Raw genomic sequence first — 21,164 nt, 5'->3', positions numbered from 1 at the left:
TACAGTCCCTGATGAGTGTGTTGAGTCTTTCCACAAATTCATTGATTGCTTCACTGATTCTTTGACATTCTTGACTGAAAATGTGTCATTCATAATCAGTGTTTGGTACTGGATTGAATTTGAGATTCAACGCATTCTTAATCTGACAGTATGTGACTTCATCAGTTCTCAGCATTTTCTTTATTTTCTTTCTTTCACACAATCACCAGCAAGATTTTTGAGATATTTGATAATCTTTCTGTTATGAGTCTCTTCAAGTGCATCAATGTCTCTATCCAGGTAGTGCATTGATCACCAATATTTTGCTTTTTGGTGGTATTGAAAGGTGGTGATGATTTCAGGAAGGAAGCAGCATTGTAGACCGGTGTGAAACTTACTGATGTTGAGAGTGGAGTGCTCACTAGTGCAGTAGTATGATTATTTTTTTACAAGCTCTCTTTAAAATCTTTAGACGTGTGACCCTCAGGATTCTCTATAAAGTTAGTTGAAATTGTATCTTCTTTCTTAAGTGCTATCTTCAAGTTTTACAAATCCAACTGATTCCTTCAAGTCTTTGCTTTTGGAAGTCCTCTGAAGTTATTCTGAGCCCCACTTGGCAGCTTGATGAGCAACCGCTTATGGTATGGACAACTCTGTGAGCACAGCCCAGAGCACTTCTCCTTGAACCACTTCGTTGACTGATGTGACACAATGAGACTCTCTTTAGTGGGTGCGGTAAATCACCTATTTCATCCTTTTTACACTTCAGTTTGCATTTTCTGACACCTGGTTGATCTCTGCCCTGCAGCGCTTCTGTTTACAATGTTATTTGATAGATGATAATTGTCTTAGCTGTCCTTTGTAAACATTGTAGAATCCACCTTCAGCGGTAAACCTCCGTACAATGTATACATTTATTTTGTGTGGCAGTGCAGTAGTATTTTTTATGATCTTGGTTGTATCTTCTTGACCAACGATGCTTAGAGTTCTTAGTGAAGCTCTTTTTCCATCCACATGCTTCACACTGGCTGGTGTTATGCTTTGACTCCACATACTCTAACCGTCGACTCGGCACTTTGACAAAGGCACACATGGTATGCATGAGCAGTTTTCTTGGACCATAACAAACTATCCAGGAAACCACTTGCTTCTTTACGTTACTTGTCACCTATCTTGTCGCCAGTTTAGCGTCTTCCTAGGCCCGGGTACCCACCAACGACTACACCACACATAGAGCTGTAAATTACACAACTATATTCTTCTGCATCTACCTGTGAACTCCAACATTCTAAGCCAAGCTTTCAGTACATTCTATTCTAGTAATTATGCCACACTGCTATGGAGTCCACTGGGAACCAGAAAAGTTCCTTCCTATATCATGTAAGACACTACAGGCAGAATGCTTCAAGTCTTGCAAAAGACAGGCAAGTTTGGTGTGTAAATAAATTGATGACAGAATTTTTGAAGGGATGCATGGCGGGTCCTTTTGATACTAAGCCTATGCCAGATGTGCTAGTATAGTGCCGAAGAATGCACAGTCAAGTTTCATCTGAAACACCATTTATCACGGCTGCAGGGGATTTCTACAAATAACTTATTTGAGAAAAATGTCAGGCAAAACTTCAAACATTGGTGCAGCGTTAACATCCATCCAGAATTGTAGCACAGGAGCAGAAGGTGGACATAAAATCTGTGTTTCACCTGCTACTTGTGCATCCAGGAGACTCTCAGTTGTGGGGTATTCAGTTTGAGGGCCATTTTTTTGTGGACAAGTCTATGCCAATGGGATGCTCTGTAGGTTGTGTGCTTTTTGAAAAGATTAGTACATTTCTGGAATGGGTTGTGAAAGGTTTCTTTGTGGGAAGTTTGGAAGTGACAGAAGAAAGTAATGTTTGGTGGGAATGTTTCAAAATGGGAATACAGATTACAGACAAAGGCCCTGGTTTAGAGTTTGGCAGATAGGAGACTCCTGAAGGAGAACCTTCCCACCAAATTTAGAGATGTACGTTGGCCCAGTAGATACCTCTTCCATTCACAGGAGCCGATGTCACAGCGGTTCCTGTTAATGCATTGGAAGTTTGAAAGGTGGCTCCGTCAACATGAAGGAGCTGTACCGCAAAGTTTCCAAGTGTTTTTATTAATTTAAAAAAATCAAATCACAAAGCAGGATTTTGTTTTTGAAAATAAATAAAGAAATAATTCAGCTTTCACTGTCTTTTCCTACCAGGTTTTATTTAGCAGTTACAGACAGTGAAAACTTCCTATTTGTTCATCCACTCTAAATAGGATGGGCGGACAAATGGAAAAACCTCTGATGACTCTTACTCTTTTGGGATGTTGGAGGTCAAAGTCAGTGGCGAGACAGAGTAATCTCTGCAGTCGACAAACTGAAAGTTCACCTAACTTTCATTGAGGTGGGCAGACCTTCAGTTTGGCCTCTGTGACAGAGTACCCTTTCCGCCAAACTCTAAATCATCCCAAGTGAGGAAGGACATGGAAATGTGGTTCAGTTTTTTGGAACAGTATAATGGAGTGACGTTGAGGCTTCATGAGGACCTGAATGACTGGACAACAGTAGGGATATTTTCGGATGCATGAGGCTGGGCAGGTTTTGGATTCCATTGGAGGGGTTGTTGGTGTGCAGAAGCATGGGCAAAGGCTGGAAGTGGATGCGGTACAGCATACCTTTTGTGGAATTCTTTCTAGTGGTGCTGGTCTTAAGGTTGTGGAGTCATGAGTTTAAGACTAAAAGAGTGACTTTCTGAGTGGATATTGCAGCTTTGGTGCATGTGATCAACAGACTTTCAACAAAGGATAAGTATGTGCGTGACTTCTGCAAGAAATGGTGCTGATGTGCTGAAGGTTGAATGTGTTGTTCAGGGCACAGCATATACCTGGGCATGACAAGATGGCTGGAGCGCTGTCTTGTTCACAGTTGGTCAGAATCCATGATTTAGCTCCAGAGGCAAATAGAGAAGGGACGAAGATGCCCCCCAGGAGCACTCTGGGCCTGCTGTAATTAACCTCATGTCGCAGGGAAAGTGCTAGGGGTATTTAGCAGCAGCCCTCGGTTTTCAAAACCAGCCTTCAAGGGCTGCAGCTCACCGGAGGAATACCTGAAGTTGGTGGAGCAAGTAGCAAAAAGAAGGTGTGGAAGGAGGTGCTCTAGAAAGACGGGGAGTGGACATGACTAACTTTCTGATGAGTTAGGTGGAATAAGGTTTGGTCCCAATGACCACTGTGGGGAAATCGGCTAGGACTTGCTTGTTTGTGATGTGAAATGCTTTTGGGGGAACAAGCCTCTGTGGGTGAGCTGGGAAGAAAGGTTTTAGAAGGATGGGTTTGGGAACGTGAAAATGGGACAAATGATGGAAAGTGTTAACTGCTAATGTAGTGAAGAGGATAATTCCCAGAGCGAGATCTGCGTGTGCATTCATTTGGGATTTTGGGAAGTCAAGTCATTCAGGACAGTATTTTCCACCATATTCTTTGTGGTATTCAGGGTGCTGGAAGTGATAGGGATAAAGAGTTATAGCAGTTTACAGAGTGGGGATCTGAGGGTGGGAGTTGACCTATTGTGTGTGAAGGTAAGTGCAAAACAGATCAGAGGGCAGTGCAAAACAGATCAGAGGGCAGTGGGAGGGATGTATGGATGGGCGTTTTGGGATAGGAGGTGTTATGCCCAGTACGAAATGTGAGGAGTTTTGTTCTTCGAGTGGGTCGGTCCCAGGAAGCTTATTTGTGCATGAGGGTGAAAGGGCGGCGTATGGAAGTAGGTAAACCTACAGATTGTGAGATTGCTATTTCATCATGACAGGATTCACTTGTTGCTACTGGGAAGCCCAATTTGATTTCGAAGAATTGATGGAAGTGGTAGAGAACTGGGTGCAAAACGTTTACTGGGGGTGGTGAGAGAAGCTGAAAGTACAAGTACGGGCTGTTTTTCGGGTGCCAGAGTGATGACTCAAAAAACAATAATTGGAGAGCTGGTGAGGGAAGAAAGGGAATAGCCGAGTTGGAGAAATAAGTAAAGTCCATCTGTAAGTAAGACTAGCCCCGGAACAGGCAGGATGGCTAACAAATTGAAGTGGTTGCACAGAAAATCGAAGAGTTCAAAGCAACAAAGAGATCTAAAGCTCATCAAATGTTAAAGGTATGTTGTTAGGCATGAGATGGATGGAATTTGTAAGGTCTACGAAATTAGTTTGAAGGGTGGGGGAAGAGTTAGGCATTATTTGTTAGTGAACTAGGAAGTCTTAGAGTATGTGAATATACAAAGGATGTGCATTTTGTGAGCCTAGCTTGCTCCCAAGCAAGAACATCTTTTTTCACTCATCCATGTGTGGTGTTCGATCCTTTCCTCTCCCAAAGGGAGTGCTTTTGGATGTAGGAGCAGAGTTGTAATTCTTAGAAGAGAGAGAACACTCAGACTCTTTTCTATCTAAAGATAACCAGCTGTTTCTCAAGCGGGTACTCTCATGGCCAGACACAAAAGTGTTGAGTCCAAATCGCTTGTCTGACTGTAGAAAGATTTGTAGGCTAGATGAGAACGCAAAGCCCTGTGTCCACTTGAAGCTCCTTGCATCGCTTGTAGACCTTTAGTCATGACTATCAATCAATCAATCAAGGATTTGTATAGTGCTGCTAATCACCCATAGGCCCATATTTATACTCTCTTTGCACCAGATTAGCGTAATTTTTTTTACGCTAATCTGGCACAAAGTTAACAGCATATTTATACTTTGACGCTAGACCCGTCTAACGTCAAAATATCCTAGTGTCCGCCATTTTCTGGATGCGTGAAACCGCCTTGCGTCAATGATATGCAAGGTAGGCATTCCAGTCCAAAAAATGACAAACACCTGTGCGCCATGTTTATCCAACCACGCATAAATGGCGCACGTCTGGTAGGCAGAGCTGGAAAATGGTGCTAATCCCAATTTGTGCCAAATTTTAACGCCTGGTTCAGGACAGGCGTTAAAATGGGGCAAACACACCACTACTTAAGGAAAACTCACACAAGCAACATCATTGCTCAAAAAGGAAGACATGGAGGTGCTACTCATGGAGCAAGCATGCAGACGCAAAGCACAGGAGCAACAGCAGCAGCTACCACCATACCAACATAGACCCCAAAGGCAACGCAGAAGGCAGGAGAGGATATTCAGGACCAGGACAACCCTTCAGGGCCCCAGGGAACATGACATCATCCATAGGTACAGACTAAACTGGCAAGCCATACAGCAACTGCTATGCCACATTGAGCCACAGTTGGCAGCCAGCTTGCAGACACCCCACATCATTCCACCGGAGACCAAGCTGCTAGCTGTCCTTCACATGTTGGCAAGTGGCTCTGTTCAAACCACTGGTGCCCTGGTTGCCGGGATCTCACAGCCCTCATTCTCTGCCTTCCTTCCCAAGGTACTTGATGCCATCATCTCCCTCACACCCTGCCCCTGCCACATCAGCTTCCCCAACACACAGCAGAAGCAGCAGGAGACCAAACAGGGGTTTTATCAAATTCATGGCTATCCGCACGTGCTTGGTGCCATTGACTGTACACATGTCCGGATTGTGCCACCTGCTGCAACCGAGCACCTATATCGCAACAGTAAACACACACACTCCATCAATGTGCAGGCCATTGTGGATCACCGGGGATTGTTCACCAACATCATGGCAAAGTATCCTGGGAGTGTACATGATTCATTCATCTTCCGCCACAGAACCATCGGCACTTCCAGGATGGACAATATGGCAATGCCTACTTGTTGGTAAGTACAGAAACCTAGTAATTTACACACAGCACAGCAACCCTGTAGGACACCCAACACATACACCACTAGATTGACACGTGGCCAGGAAGACACTGAGGTGTGACACTGGTAGTCATGTTTGATATCCTGACCCAGTGGGACAACACCTATTGACAAATGACAGATGCAAATAACAAAAGATGCCACTCTAGATCCATACAGGACCAATTTAAACCACACAGTGACAATGACATGGCCCTAACTGGCAGTACAACTTGGAAGATGAACCTTTCAAAATCACATCAATAACACTCAATCCCACACCCTTCCAAGCAATACATCCTGTGTAAGGGGTGGTTAATGTGTGTTGCTGCAGGTCAAACACCATGAGACACATAGCATGATGACGCTGACACTAATGAAGGATGACATGGAATTATTGAGGCAGTACCAACATCTCACATCACTCCTGGGGTGACATTGCCAGCTAGCAATAAGGAAGTGGACTGTGCTATGAAAAGATGTGGATGTGAAACTAATGCAAAGTGCACACTGCTACACATACAGATTGAGACAATTCCCCATATACATAACAGATGTACAGGGAGATGGACCTTCCTACACTAAAACCTTCACCCCCACAACCAAGTTAGCCAGCTTACCTGGAGCAAGTTCAGTAGTGTAGGTACACGTTTGCACATGAGCCAACTCAGTGAGGGCACAAAAATAGGTTTGCATGGAACTTGTCACACATGGGATAATTGTGCATTGTCAATTGTGAACACTTCAGTGCTGCCAACGTATGGCGATGTGTAGTGCATTGTCACCTAGCCAAATCAAAGGGCCTCACTGTTGCATTTCACCTGCAATTATATATGTCGAATTGGATGTGATGTTCAGGCCATATAGTGCAACCATGGTACCACCACAGTGGAATTGATTGTGTGTGTGGAAGTATCATGTCACCTCCAGTGAAGGCACATGGACACTTCTTTCGCATTACATAACGCATGGGAGATACACAGTGAACAGCAAGTTTCAAAATATACCACTGATATCATGCCAACCGGCCAAACACCTGTTTGATAGTCAAACATCCCAATGCAGAAAGAACATCACAGAAGCCTAGGATCCCACACAATACCACAAACACAGATGAGTCACAGATGACACAAGATAACAACTGCCATGCAAAGTGACAATCACGGTGCAACCAACAACCAAATACTTACCCTCATTCTCTCTTTCAGCTGATCAGGGTTAGGGGATCCAGCCATGGATCATGACCCCAATTGCCAACCCAAGCACAGCAGCAGAGCGTGACTATAATGAGGCAAATCGTAGGACACGCACCATAGTTGAGCGGACTTTTGGCATCCTGAAGTCCAGATTCAGGTGCCTGGACATCACCGGAGGCAGCCTCCTATATTCCCCTGAAATGGTCTGCAAGATCATTTTGACCTGTGCCATCCTGCACAACATTTGTGTGAGGAGGAACATTCCCCTCTATGAGCCGGATCAACAAATGCCTGAAGAGGAGGAAGAGGAGGATGCTGTCTGTGAAAATGAGGGGGAACATCCAAACACAGCTGCAGGATTGTGTCGGAGACAACAAATCGTACAAAACTTCTTCTAACTATAGTAACCATCACCACTTTGTTATCATATGGAATTAAACACCTCACTTCATCACTCAATCATGCTCTGGGTAATTATTTACGCATCACATGATGTCTAGGAATGATAATCAGAGTTTTGCCTCATGGAGCATTGCAGAAATACAAATTTGCATACTGAAAAAGCCACATCACATTTGTTTTACAGCAAACATCACACACAGTGTTAATGACATATATCCTGTCTATTTCACATTTGAAGGGCAATTTCAGAGGACCACAGCTATGAGACACATTTATGTTGCCAACATGGTCCATTGTAGCATATGACACCCAACTAAGACAACATCAATCATAAGGTTAAAAAGTGCTTCATACATGAGGCAGTGGATGTGCAATTGCATTGGTAACAGGAATGTATGACCAGACCCTTGACAGCAGTAAGTGTGACATCAGCTATCTCTGCAAGGAGCATGTGTGACAAGAAGTGCATCAAACCTGAAAATGGATAGCACAAGTGCCCCTGGTATGACAAGCATTGCTCTCAAGATATGCCCTCCGCAGTCCATCCCAGGTAATAAGTCCTACCACTGCCATATTTTAAGTCTCTCCCCACCCTTCTCTAGGGGGTGTTGTAAATGGACTATCAGTACCCTGAGAATCTTCATCTACACTCACCCAGACTCCCATTCTGACTCCTGTGTGCTTCCCTCTTCAGTATGGCATGCCATAGTTCTAGTTCATCAGTCTGCATGGACTTCAGGTCCGATAATGCACTGCCTGGTAGTCCTTAAGACCTGTAATCAGCTATCTATTGCTTCCCATGTAAAAGGTCCAGTTGGCCCTTTGAACTTGAAACTCAACACCAGGACTTGTGAGAGACCGACGGTGCACACACCTGTGAGCGCTTCCATGCAGACCAGCCATTTGAACCTGCCCTTCCCTTGCTGCGGCCTGGAACTGCTTAGAAGCTGCCATTTTCTGAATCTCCTTGTGCATTGGCATACAAATCACTTGTGTACCAGAGCCCTTGGGGGATTGTGTAACAGTGCAGACCACAGCAGATTCTGTTTTTTTGTTCCCACAGTGTTGTTCCTGCTTCTCCCAGTCAGAGTCTGCTCAGTTTGTATTGCCTTGTTCATGTTTGCTTCTGACAGAGCCTGCATTCTGTTAGCCAGACTGGTTCCAGTCTTTGCGTTAACCATAGAGGTTCCCTGTGGCTACATTTGTCTCATAGTTGCTTTCCATGCCCTCTCTTTCCTCCTCGGGTATTGTGTCTGGTAGGTCTACGATGAATCCTCAAATGTGTAGTAAAGTTTAATCAGTTTACTTATCGTATTCTGTTCTGTGACATGTATTCAAATGACCTAATCCAGCCCCCATCCCTTTGCATATATTCATTAGTGCCAAACAGTGACAGTATGCTATGGCTGTATGCATGGATTTGGTATGGTGCCTCCAGCACAACAAACAAAGTTTGCTAATGTGTATGTAAGGACAAAACATGTTTGTGCCCTGACGGTCCAGACACAGACTCGCTTCTGCCGCCACCTTTTGATGGGGCTTGCGTGGTGACTAGCTGTGAGATTAATCAGCACAGAGGCACTGATGTTCCATGTTGCAGTGGGAATTTTAGAGCCTACCCTGTGTACAAATGTTCTGATGAAACCTGCCTGTTTCCTATTACTGATCCATAACGTGTATGAGCACACCAAGGTTGCTCTGTCGTCAGCCTTCTAAAAGTTCTGCAGTGCCATAGCTAGACTATCCCCATGTATGTCGTTAGTTGATCTTTGGCTTTTGGTCAAACTCGCTCGAAGGATACTCTGTTAATTCAAGGGTTGGCTCCACAGACTCATGACTAGACCTGCATGTAACAGTGACAACATGGAGGCCAATACTGACACAGTGTTCACATGGCCACACTTGAACTGGACACCTTTGTACAATGAACCACTGGAAATATGTGAACACATACAGCATGGTCTGCTGGTCCTCCACAGCCACAGAAGAAACAGAGGCCATTTACATGACTCAAACTGTGGTGTACATATCAATTTTAGGATTGGAGACTCTGTGTCACAAAAACTGTACCTACCTAGCATGTTAAAATTATTGACTCATGGGTAGTATACACACAAGTGACCATGAGGTGGTATCCAACATTTCATTACATGTGAGGGGTAACATATCTGACATAGCCATTATCAACCGTCCTCGATCTATACTGTGTATAGTTAGTCATGGGAAATGTTTTGTCCCCAAAGTCAAGGAAGTACACACAGCATAAGACGCAACAGATATAACAAACACATATCATGATTGATGTACCTCAATGAATGGCATCTGATGGTTATACACATTTATAACACATTCATACATGCACATTACGCCAAGATTTCCTCATGACGTTCCCAAAGAGGCACAACAATAATTTGAACAGCCAATTCACAGACATAAACACACAGGCCATGAGTCTATTTGTTTATTTGCATAGCATTGCTATTCTCTATTGATGCAACACCTGCTCAAACTAGTAAATATCTATTTTATTTCCAAAATTTGTGTTGCTGTTGTGTCAGTTAAGAGAGCTAATACTGCACAACAACATGAGTATTATGGGCCGCAGTAGTATGGTCTGCCACATGTGCCCGAACACGTCAGGTCATACCATCTTATCTTTGTATAGTTATAGGTTGCATGCATGCAAAAAATTGAAAAATCACACAAACACAGCTTAAGACAGATTTTTTTATGCAAACGTGTCAAAAAAGACGCATCTGCATCAATATGCGTTAAAAGATGACGCTCACACACTTTATACATCAATTGGTCCCTAGCGTTAATTCTAACGCCGCACCCCAGGAAAGCGGTTAATCGTTTAAAATGTATTGATCCTTGAATGTGGGGGAATTTTCATGCATATGCGTCAAAAAATATTGACGCAAACCCAGTAAGCGTCATAAAATTATACGCAATGCAAAAAAAACGGCCTGCAATTGAGACAGGAATTGATGTAATAGGATATCCTGTTTACAGAAATGGTACAGTGGGTGTACTTTCACTTTGCAGTCTGTGATTTTTCTAGACTGTGTGGCAGTGTCTTGAGTTGTCTCTGTGAATATTGTGAATTTGTCTCCTGTGTGCTATTGATATTGTATTTTGGTGTTTTGTAAGTGTCAGTGGTAATCTGTGTAAGTGTTTTTTTGTCATTTTTGTAATTAGATTTGTCTTTGTACTGTTGGGAGTCTGTTTGTGGGTATTGTTAGTTGGGGTGTTGTTGGGCTGTCTTTGGGTTAGTTAAGTTTCCTTTACCTACCTCCTTTCCCTGTTTTTCACTCTTTACCCTTTTCTCTCCTAATTTTGTTGCTATGTTGGGAAGGCAACGTCTGGGGCGAATGGGTGAGGAGGAGCTAGGGGCATTTGTGTGACTGGTGTGCCACTTCCTCCCCCTGATGTTGGAGGCTGGGGGCCGGGCGATACAGAGGTATCACACGGAGGCAATAAGGCTCAGGTGGGCAAAGGTGCTGTTCCACCTGCGGCACATATTCAACAGCCAGAGCAATGACTACCAGCTGAAGCATCGCTGGGCTGACCTGGTGGCCCGAGAGCAGGACCTGCTGGACCACCTGGGTGTGGTGATTGGTGGCCCTGTTGGTGAGTACAAAATTGACTAATGTGTACAGTACAATGCTCTGGAGTGACAGTAGCAGATTTTGTGACATGCTGCATGCAATGTTTGTAGACATTTGGAATGTAAGTTAAACAAAATGTGGCCCTGATTTATACAATTTTTTCAACACATTACCGTCATTTGTTGACGCAAAAGCTGCGCAAGCTTACAAAAGACAAATTTATCTTGTAAATTAGTGCCGCTTTTGCGTCAATAGATGATGGTAATGCGGCACAAACAAAATTATGAATCAGGGCCTGTGAGTGTACCAGGAATGGGATGTATTTCACATGCAAATACAAGGAACCAATGTAGTCCCCAGTTTTTTTTAACACCATGTCTGAACAGTATTCATGGCCATACGTACAAAGCTCTTCCTAACCTCTGCTAATATCTTAGGCCGATATTTCTACTTTGTTTGTGCTGCATTTGCATTATTTCTGGATGCAAAAGTATAGCACAGTTGCTACAATCAAATTTATTTTGTTAATTTCCATAGCTGTAGCATAAACAAATGAAGCACATGTTACACACAAAAAAAAATGACACATCTGGCCCTAAGTTCATTGTTTTTGTGTGTTTACGTTTGGACAGAAAATCTTTCACATGGCCAAACCCAAATGTGCCTGGGTGCTACCAGATTGCAGTAGCACTAAACAGGTTCATCTAGTGGCTTTTCGGAGCAGGCGTTGAAATCCTATCATTGAGTAGCAGGGCCCAACAACATTTTTGGCTTGGCCGCAATTGCTGGTACTGAGCTAATGCAATCACCATCTGTGTCACTTTATAGCCAAACTATTTTGTAAAGTGAATGGCTCATCATGGGATCCCTGCTCTTTGTGAATGCATGGTCACAAACTATTTATGTATGTATGTATGTATGTATGTATTGAGTATTTATAAAGCGCATTCCAGCCCAAGGGCATCGAAGCGCTAACTGGGTGAGGCGGGGTAACTAGACCGGAGATCTCCCAAACTTATTGAGGAAACAGCCAGGTCTTGACCAATTTCCTAAATGTTAAATAGTTATGTTCTTGCCTTATATTCAGCGGTAAAGAGTTCCAGATTTTAGCAGCTGCAATGGTAAATGCTCTGTCTCCCCACTTTACTTTCTTAGTGCGGGATATTTGAATTTGATAGGCATAGGCTGAGCGCAACAGCCGATTCGGCCTGTGCCATTGCAACTTGGTGGTAAGTGTCATAGGCCCAATCCCATGGACAGCCTTGTGAGTGATGCAGAGAGCCTTAAAAGAGAGCCGATGAATTACCGGCAGCCAGTGTAGATCTTTAAGGCAGCTCTTAACAGAGGCCCCACGAGGCAATTTTAATAATAGCCTGGCAGCAGTATTCTGCATCAACTGTAGTTTGTGTAAAGATTCTTTATCCAGATTGAGAAAAAGTGCATTTCCATAATCCAATCTGGAAATAACTAAAGCCAAAATGACAGTGGTTCTACAGGTCTGTGGAATAAAAGGAAATATTTTTTTAAATTTCTTCATAATCCACAGGCAGGACTTAACTGTCAGATTGACCTGAGGTTTAAATGACAGTTGCTCATCAAATACTACTCCTAAATTTCTTGAGGTAGACCGTGGAACAGGAAGCGTCCCACACTCCTCAGGCCACCAGCTAGAAGACCAATGTACCCTTTCAATTCCAAAGCACAGAATCTCAGTTTTTTCACAGTTGAGTTTCAACCAGTTGGACTTCATCCAGTGATTGACTGCTGTCATGCAGGCGCTGAAACGGATAGCCACTTCTTCAAGATTTTTATCAATAGGGATAATAATTTGCGTATCGTCTGCATATGAAGTGGGAATAAAGCCAAAGGAGCGAACCAGCTCTGCCAGCGGTGCCACATACACGTTAAGTAGCGTTGGGCTTAAAGAGGAGCCCTGAGGGACCCCACACGGCAAAAGGTAGGAATAGGATCTAAAATCGCCACTGCTAACTGTGGCCCACCTGTCAGATAGAAAAGATTCGATCAATTTAAGGGCCTGGTCTCTAATGCCTGACTGATATAAGCGGTCAAGCAGGATATGGGGAGCAATGGTGTCAAAAGCTGCCGACAGGTCCAATAACACCAGAAAGACCCCCTGCCCCTTATCCACCAATCTGCGTGGAATTAGCATGATTTTGTGCAAGGGACCACTGACTGCTTCCATTATACCATTTAAATGACAAAATAGGTTGTTATTTTACTTTTGGTACACCCCTGCTGATATAGTGTGGCTTATGTACAATTATCAACTTCTCAGTATGAAGGCTGTCACAGACATGGTGGTATGCTAAGATCAGCAGGTCAGCATTCCTGTGAGTGCCGCCGTTCCCAAGGTGCTTTCAAATATAGACCTACCTCATCATGATTGCAGAAGTAGTACATTTGCTAACCCATGTTTTAATTAGCGGACAGTGTCAGTTCGGTTGTACTACCACTGATCACCCAACTTGGCAATTTTAAGTTAATGAATCTGGAAAAGTGTGATTTACAATAGCTGATATAGGTACACAGGGCCCAGAGTAACACAGTTCATGTGCAATGAATACACCTGTGCCCATGCATTCTGTCAAGGATGATCAAATTAGACACTGTCAGCATACATCTTTTTGTTGTTTTGAATCAGAAAAGTGGCCAATCCATGCTTAGCGTAACATTGTCATCAAGTAACACACAGGATCCCTGCCATCATGTTGTCATAGGGGGCATATACGGCTCTGGGTACACTGCCAATGTGGCATATGTAACCTGCATACAACACTGGCACACATATAATGGACTACTGAAAGCACAATAATTCCTGAACGCAAATCAACCCACATGAGCATCACACAGTTACTCATTGTCCCTTGATGCACAAGCCACAATACCTGAGTCACTGGTATTGCAGTGCCCAGGAATGTGGCATTGCATGTGTCTCCCAATTACATTTGATTAAATGGAGTACCCTCTGGAATGAATTAAGCACAAAATTGAGTAATCATGTTTGACACCGCATGTTTGTTAGCGACAGTGCATGTGTGCATATGTGTGTCTATCACTCATTGGAGTGACAGTGTCAATGCATGTTTGCAGTGGTATATCTGTTGGGGTGTCTACATGCCTGATGTGCAGCTCTATCATATAAAATGTCACACACAGTGATTTGTTGTTCCAACTTTTGTACAGTGAGCAGACATTGAGCACATATCACCCTTCCATGTTTTACAGGTGGACCAGCCCCCTACACAATTGGTGAAGTGGCTCGATTTGCAGACCCAGACGTATCCAGTAAGTTGCAGCTGTTGTGTGATTGACTTCTGTGTGTTGGACTCATTGCAAGGTATGATGTGCTGGCACGTGACTTGACTGGAGGTTGACATTTTGTTCCATGGTAGAGTTAGACATTTTGCGGCGGAGAGTCATATACTGGGAGTCGAGTGCTGCGCAATAGGCATGGGCAGGTGAACAAGGTGATTTGTTGCTACATGTATGCCAAAAATTTATTTGGAGGTGGCAAGTGTCATAATTTAGTCAGCAAGTCATACCCTAATTCACACAGACCAATGATGCATCAGTTTTACACACAGACGTGCGCATCCCTGTTAAGTAATGAACATGTAGGACTGTATGGGTGACTGTCCTGCAGCATCTGTCTCCACATGTTGTACTCCATTTACGTGGCACTTGAGTGAAATGTCATAGGCGTGCATGCAGGTCAAGGCCAGATGGGTGCTTGCATCAATGTGCTTGATTTTGGAAATGTGTCAGAGATCTAATGATGTTGACAATTTTCCACAATTAGAAAAATAAATGTAGATGTTATTGTCCAATGGTTGACTCAATCCTAGTTGGCAGGCCTCCTTACCCGTGGTGACTAAACCCATGTACAGCTGTCCAAACCTTCGTGGTGGTCCTTGGTGTTTTGAAAGTATGTGTTGCATGTCCATCCCCCCCAAGGCACAGGGTTAGGGCTGGAAAATATGTGTATTTAGGTGTGATGATCACAGTGTAGATGACAGACATGTAATTCAAGCATTCATGTTTTCCAAACTACAATGCCCCCTCATGATTACCAACTGCATACCGTCCTGGCAGTTTCATATACAAATCACAGGTCTTCTGTGCCTTGATTTTGATCCTGAAGATAGTTATTAGTCGGCCTGGCACATGTTGAATACTTGCAGCATTTGTTATGTGACTAATAGCAGTACAAATATGCACAGATCATTTAATTAAGTACACACATTGTTGTGCATTGCTGTTAGATAGTTGATGGGTAGGCTGCATTGGCATGTCATTCCTCAGGGACATCATCTGTACTGTGATTTGGACTGTATGTGCTATTTTTGATGATGTTTTAGAATATCATCTGTACATGTATCACACAATGATGTCACTAATGTTTGCCTAGCTCTATTTTTACAGCTACCAACATGAATGCCCAGGAGATAAGGGAATTTCAGAGGCAGGCAGTGCAGTACCGCCACATACTCGATGTGGAGGCTGGGTTCCACAATATGGCACGGAGATATCGTCATGAGAGAGACACATGGGTATGGAGGGCATTTAGCCAAGGGGAGCCAGCATTGCCCACTACTGCCACCACCACCACAGCTCAGACCACAGTGGTCCCAGGGATGACAGCCACTCCAGCAGGTCCCTCGACCTAGTCAGCCCATGGCCCACAAGCAGCACCTCCTGCACCTCCCCCTCCAACCACGGCACCAGCATCAGCTTCTACAAGTGGTACCCAGACAACCCCAGCTGCTGTATTGGACATGACTGAATTCCAGACACTTATACTTGACATGCAACGTATGTTGTGCCGGATGGACAGGCTGCAGCAGGAGGTGGCCCACAATAGCAGGAGACTGCAGGGGATTAAGTAGATCCTGCGGAGGGCCAATTTGTGACTTTTTGATCCTCACCCATAATTCCCTCCCGTCCCTCCCCTCCCTCCTCTTTCCTCATTCTTTTCTTTAGTGGGTTTAGCTGGCTTAGTGTTAGGTTAGGTAGGCTGTTAGTTTAGTTAGGATAAGTGGGTTGGGGGGTGGAGGGTATTATATTATTACATGTTTTTATTGTGGGTGGGTGAGTGGGGGATGATGTTGGGTTTTATGTGTATAATTTGTTTTTTTTTAAATACAAAAAAATATATATTTGTTTAGGGTAAGTTAGTATGTGTTTAGGTTAGTAAATGTTGTCCTACACGTGTCCCGTCATATAACGGGGGTGGGGAGTTGATGTTTAGAGTGTTTAGTTAAATGTGGTAAGTAAGTTTAGCTTAGGGTAGTTAGGGCCAGTTGTGGGCAATGTATAGTTAGGATAGGTTAGGTTAGTTTAGGTGTTTCCCATAGTTTAAGTTTCCTTTCATACTGATGTAATAAAGTTTTATGTACTCCTTTACAGTGTGTGTCATATGCTTGGGGATCAGGACCTTTGCATGAGTGTACAGTGTCAATTTTGTATTTGCATTTGTGTTCCATCCTGCATCCACTTCCATATAAGCTGTCATATTGGCAGCTCAAACAAAGCTACTTCTCTATGCATCTGCCATCCATTGCACCCACCACTCAAGGTAACTATGGTTCCCAATGTGTTGTAAAGGTTGGTGTGATTTTAAATCTGTCATTTGAGTCCTGTGTTGGAATCTTGAACACTGTGGGACGTCTGCCCTGATGTTTATGTGAACCCTGATAAGCTGAGTGGTGTCATAATCTTATGTAGTTCTGTATACATAACTCACCCCTATCATTTCTTACATTGTACTGCCAGGTTACATAATTGTCCATACACTCGTACACATCCATTCCCGCTGTATGGTGTGTGTGTGTGTGATTAAAGTTTAGAGTCAGATGTCACATACATAGTGATTGTCTTGAAGGGAAAGTGGGCCTAATTGAGTTTCATCTTGTACATACCTTGGACCTGACGTATTCAGTTCTACACAGCATTCGACTGTTTGTGATCTTTTATCTTCAGATATAAGCCTAAGGAAGCACAGATGATGATAAAATCCAGACCCCTGTGCATAGTAAACAGCCCACATTCTTTCTACACTGTTGTATTGACATTCTGTGGCCATTGACATGTTACATACATCACAAATCTCCTACACAGTTGATGTGTCACATTACGCAGAGACAAAGTGGTTGTGTAAGTGCTATTTATTTTAAAGTGCTGTAGTGCAATATTTACATAGTCCAGGATTGTAAGTCCATTAGTGTGACGCCTTCTATTGTGACGCAACACAAGTGCAATGGTGAGGGACATGTCATTGGACATGCTGTGGTGAAGTGTCATTCAGTGCAGAGGAACGTGAATTGCCCATGAGGTAGTGAGAGACAATTGCAGTGCATAGTGGTAAGGTAAACAGTGCGCTGGAGAACAGTGCATGTTACCATCTGTAGCAAGACTGGTATATTAACAAGCACGGGAAATAGGAAATCAGTGCCCATATGGAATGGACTGGTGCTACCGGGTACTCCTACGGGTGAAGGTGATCTGTTCCACTTCTTCATCTTCTGATGTGTGTGTGTCGTCTCCTCTGCCCTTGGTGGTGGTGGGTTTGAAGGGGCAACAACACACACTTCAGTGGTTGAAGACATGGAGTCAGAATTCCCGGTAGCTGCCAACTGTGGGGCTATTAAGGGCATTACTGCAGCAAGGAGAAGCAGCTGGTTCTTGATTATAGCAGCTACATCGCTGTGGTAGGCAGCCAGGTTGGCCCTGAGGGGGTCATGATTGCAGTCATGCACATAGTGAAATGGTTGGGATGCCAGGTGTTGTGCCAACTCCCTAACTGCTGTGGTAAAATCCATCACACATTGTTGTAGTTCTTGCAGTAGGGATTGTTGCACTTGCATGGTTGCTGACTGTTCTGCAGATGACATCATGCACATGTGCATCTCCTCAAGGCTGGCTGCCATATTTTGCATCCCCACCCACACCTCCTTGGCCAGATCCCACTGTACTCCCACTACTGTCCTCTCAAAGGTGGTACCAGTGTCATCAGAGTCCTCAGCTGGGTTGGAGCTGGCAGGTCTTACTATTGGGGTGGTGGGTGGTTCCTCTGTGATGTCTGCTGAATCTGTGCTCCTCCTTGCGACTGAAGGTGGGGTCTGGAGGGTTCCAAGGACATCTTGGAGGGTTTGCTGGCTAATGGTTGTCAGCTCGTCATCCATGTAATCAGGGAAGTCCAGGACAGGCATGTCCACGGGAGAGCCATCATCCTCTGCAATGAGATATTGTACAATTAGTGTGTCTGTGTTGTGGCAGTTGTAATCTGACGTCACTGACTTCCTATTAGTGAGACATTGTAATCTTGGTTCATGTTAATTGTTCCTGTCATGAATACTAGCATTCTCACAGGCCTATGCCCCACCTGCATGTCACATGTAGTGTGGGCAGTTTGGGGAATTATCTGTGTCACATCCTCTAGGTGTAGGTTCTGTCCAAATTGTGTGTTGCCACCTTCTTGTCCTACTCAACCCTCCGTCTACTTTCATTAGCATGGTGAGGCCTTGCAATGGCTGTTGGCGTTCTGATGCCACTTGCACCACACTTAACAATTTGGGACTGACCCAGTCTCTGATATTTCACATACACCTATACGTTGCTGAGACCAAGCACATACTATGTATAGCATTGGCATGGCACGATACAGGTGTCAGCATTGGTTTCGTGTCATGTTGATGTTTGCGAATGTATGCTACATTGTACTGCACTGATGGGCCTGGCAGTGTTCCATTTCCTCTTATGACTGTGCGGTGTGTTTAACGAGCTAGACACATATGTCCTCCCCCTCAATGCTGTTGTCTTAGCAGTATGACAGTTGGGATGTTGCAAGGTGGCATTGCAGCTATTGTAACACAGGGACGGAGTGGACCCTGGAATGGGCAGCATGTGTATGACATTACTGCTGTGTACTTCATAATGTAAGTCACAATGCCTGATGTTTATTGCGCCTATAGACATGAGCATTTGACAGGATTTACACTTTGGTAGGAATTAAAGGGGACCGATAACGTTGTCATCCTGAACCCTCTATTTTGGGTGTGTTTGATCCATGGGCACATAACTGCCATTTGCTACTTGACCTGCACACACAGCAGAGGTGGTAGTGGCAACTGTTGTCAATGGTACATGCCACTTGCGGATATGGCCTGAGACTGGAAATTGAGCCCTAGTTCATGTTGTGACAATACCAGCTGTCCTGTGACAGGCCAGTTTTACGTTCTACCCTTCCCTCCTGGACTGGCTTTGCCTTTCCAACAGCCTTGGCATGGCAGAGTACCCCCATGCAAAGGTTGTTGGTGTAGTAATGTGCTGTGACCCTGGTTTCCCCTGCACAGCCCATGCACCCATGCCGTGCCCCTTTGGCCTTTCCACTGCCTGATTTCCATGGCTGAAATGCATTGTGTAGTAGGTATGTACCTCCCCCTGCTTGCAGTTAACATTTAGGCATTTTTGCCCCCATGCAACTTACCCTGCATCTGTGTTGTTTCCTGGTAGTCTGCGCTGTCCTGTCCTTGAATTCCTGTGACGATCTCCTCTGGGATGATGGCTGCCACCATCTCCTCCATCTGGTCCAGGGCCTCCTGCTGTGCTGGACTCCCACCTCCAGTCTGCAGTGCTGCCTTCCTCTTTCTTGCCATTGTGTTCCTTGGTCCTGCGCTTGCAGTCATGCTAGCGTTTCTTGAACTCAGTGACTGTTTTCCATACCGCTGCCACACTGTTGATCTTGTCAACAATGTGTTGCCAAATTGCCTCTCTCCTCCCAATTGGCAATTTTGAGGTGACAAAAAGTTGATGCTGGTGTTCCGTTACCTCTCTGACCAGTATTTCCTGCTCCTCCGCACTGAAACGACCCTTCCTTTTTTTCGTCTCCCTCTCCTGGGTCTTGTCTGGGTCCTCCTCCTGGCTGGTTCCTGGTTGATTGGGGTCTCCATGGGACTCTCCTGGCTTCTGGGATCCATTTTGGGGCTCCTTAGCACTGTTTGCTGTGTTTGTGCTGCTTTGTGACGCTACTGCAGGGAAAAATGACACGTATCCGGTTTGCGGCGTCGTAAACGGATTAGAGTAATTTTCTCTGTGTTAACGTTGTTTTGCTTTATGACGTGGCGAATGGTTGGAGTAAAAAAAAATGACCTTAACCCATGGTTTGCGCCACGGTGCATCAAAGTATAAATTTGATGCCTGGGTGGCAAAGGAAATGGCGCTATCCGGTGTTAAACTTTTGGCACAAAACTGCATTGGCGCAGTTTTGTGTCAAAAAGTATAAATATGTCCCATAGTGTCTCAAGGAGCGGACTACACCAATGTAGAGTTGCAACATGTAATTAGCATGTTGGTCTAAAAAGCTCCTGCCTGCAAGAGGGAAGTTGCAATGACTTGAACATCTTGCTGGAGGAGGAAAGCCTGGGAGTGCAGAGGTACCCAACAACCAGTTCTCTTGCAGACATAATAATTATGAACATGTTTGTGGATTGACAGGGCAGCCACCATGCAACTGAATAAGTGGAAGCACCACTTGTGCTTGCTCTGCTCGCTCCAGCCAGCTAAACATATTTAAAGAGGTCATCCAGAGCAAAGAAAAAGACTATATGCATTGTTAACAGGTGTGGCTTATATGTGTTTTCCTGGCTTATGCTAACTAGGCATCACTTAGGCAACGACACCATCTTGTTTATATATATTTATACTTGTTTTGTGCCAAATTTGCATAATTGCTTTACGCAAATTCGGTGCAAAACGAACTCCATATTATTCTCTGATGCTAGACCCGTCTAGCGCCAAATTTATGGAGTTAAAGTCATTTTATGGACATGGAAACCTACCTTGCGTCAATAAGATGCACGGTAGGCATTCCCATGCCAAAAATGACTCTAGGGCCTTAGCGCCATATTTATTCCCCGGTGCTACAATCAGGGGGAGGAGAGGTCAAATGATGGTGCAAAGCTTGCTTTGCACCAATATTTAACACCTGGGTCAGGACAGGCGTTAGGGGACCTGTGGGCCTATTTTCATGGTAGAACACCATGGAATAAGCTCACAGGTGCCCTCCCCAGGCCCCAGGGACACCCCCACCCACACCAGAGGGAGGATGTGGAACTCCATCCCAGGTAAGTATAGGTAAGTACAGGTAAGTATTTTATTTT

Source organism: Pleurodeles waltl, chromosome 4_2 (genome assembly GCF_031143425.1).
Source record: "Pleurodeles waltl isolate 20211129_DDA chromosome 4_2, aPleWal1.hap1.20221129, whole genome shotgun sequence".
In the NCBI taxonomy this organism is placed as follows: domain Eukaryota; kingdom Metazoa; phylum Chordata; class Amphibia; order Caudata; family Salamandridae; genus Pleurodeles; species Pleurodeles waltl.
This window is presented reverse-complemented; position numbering follows the sequence as displayed.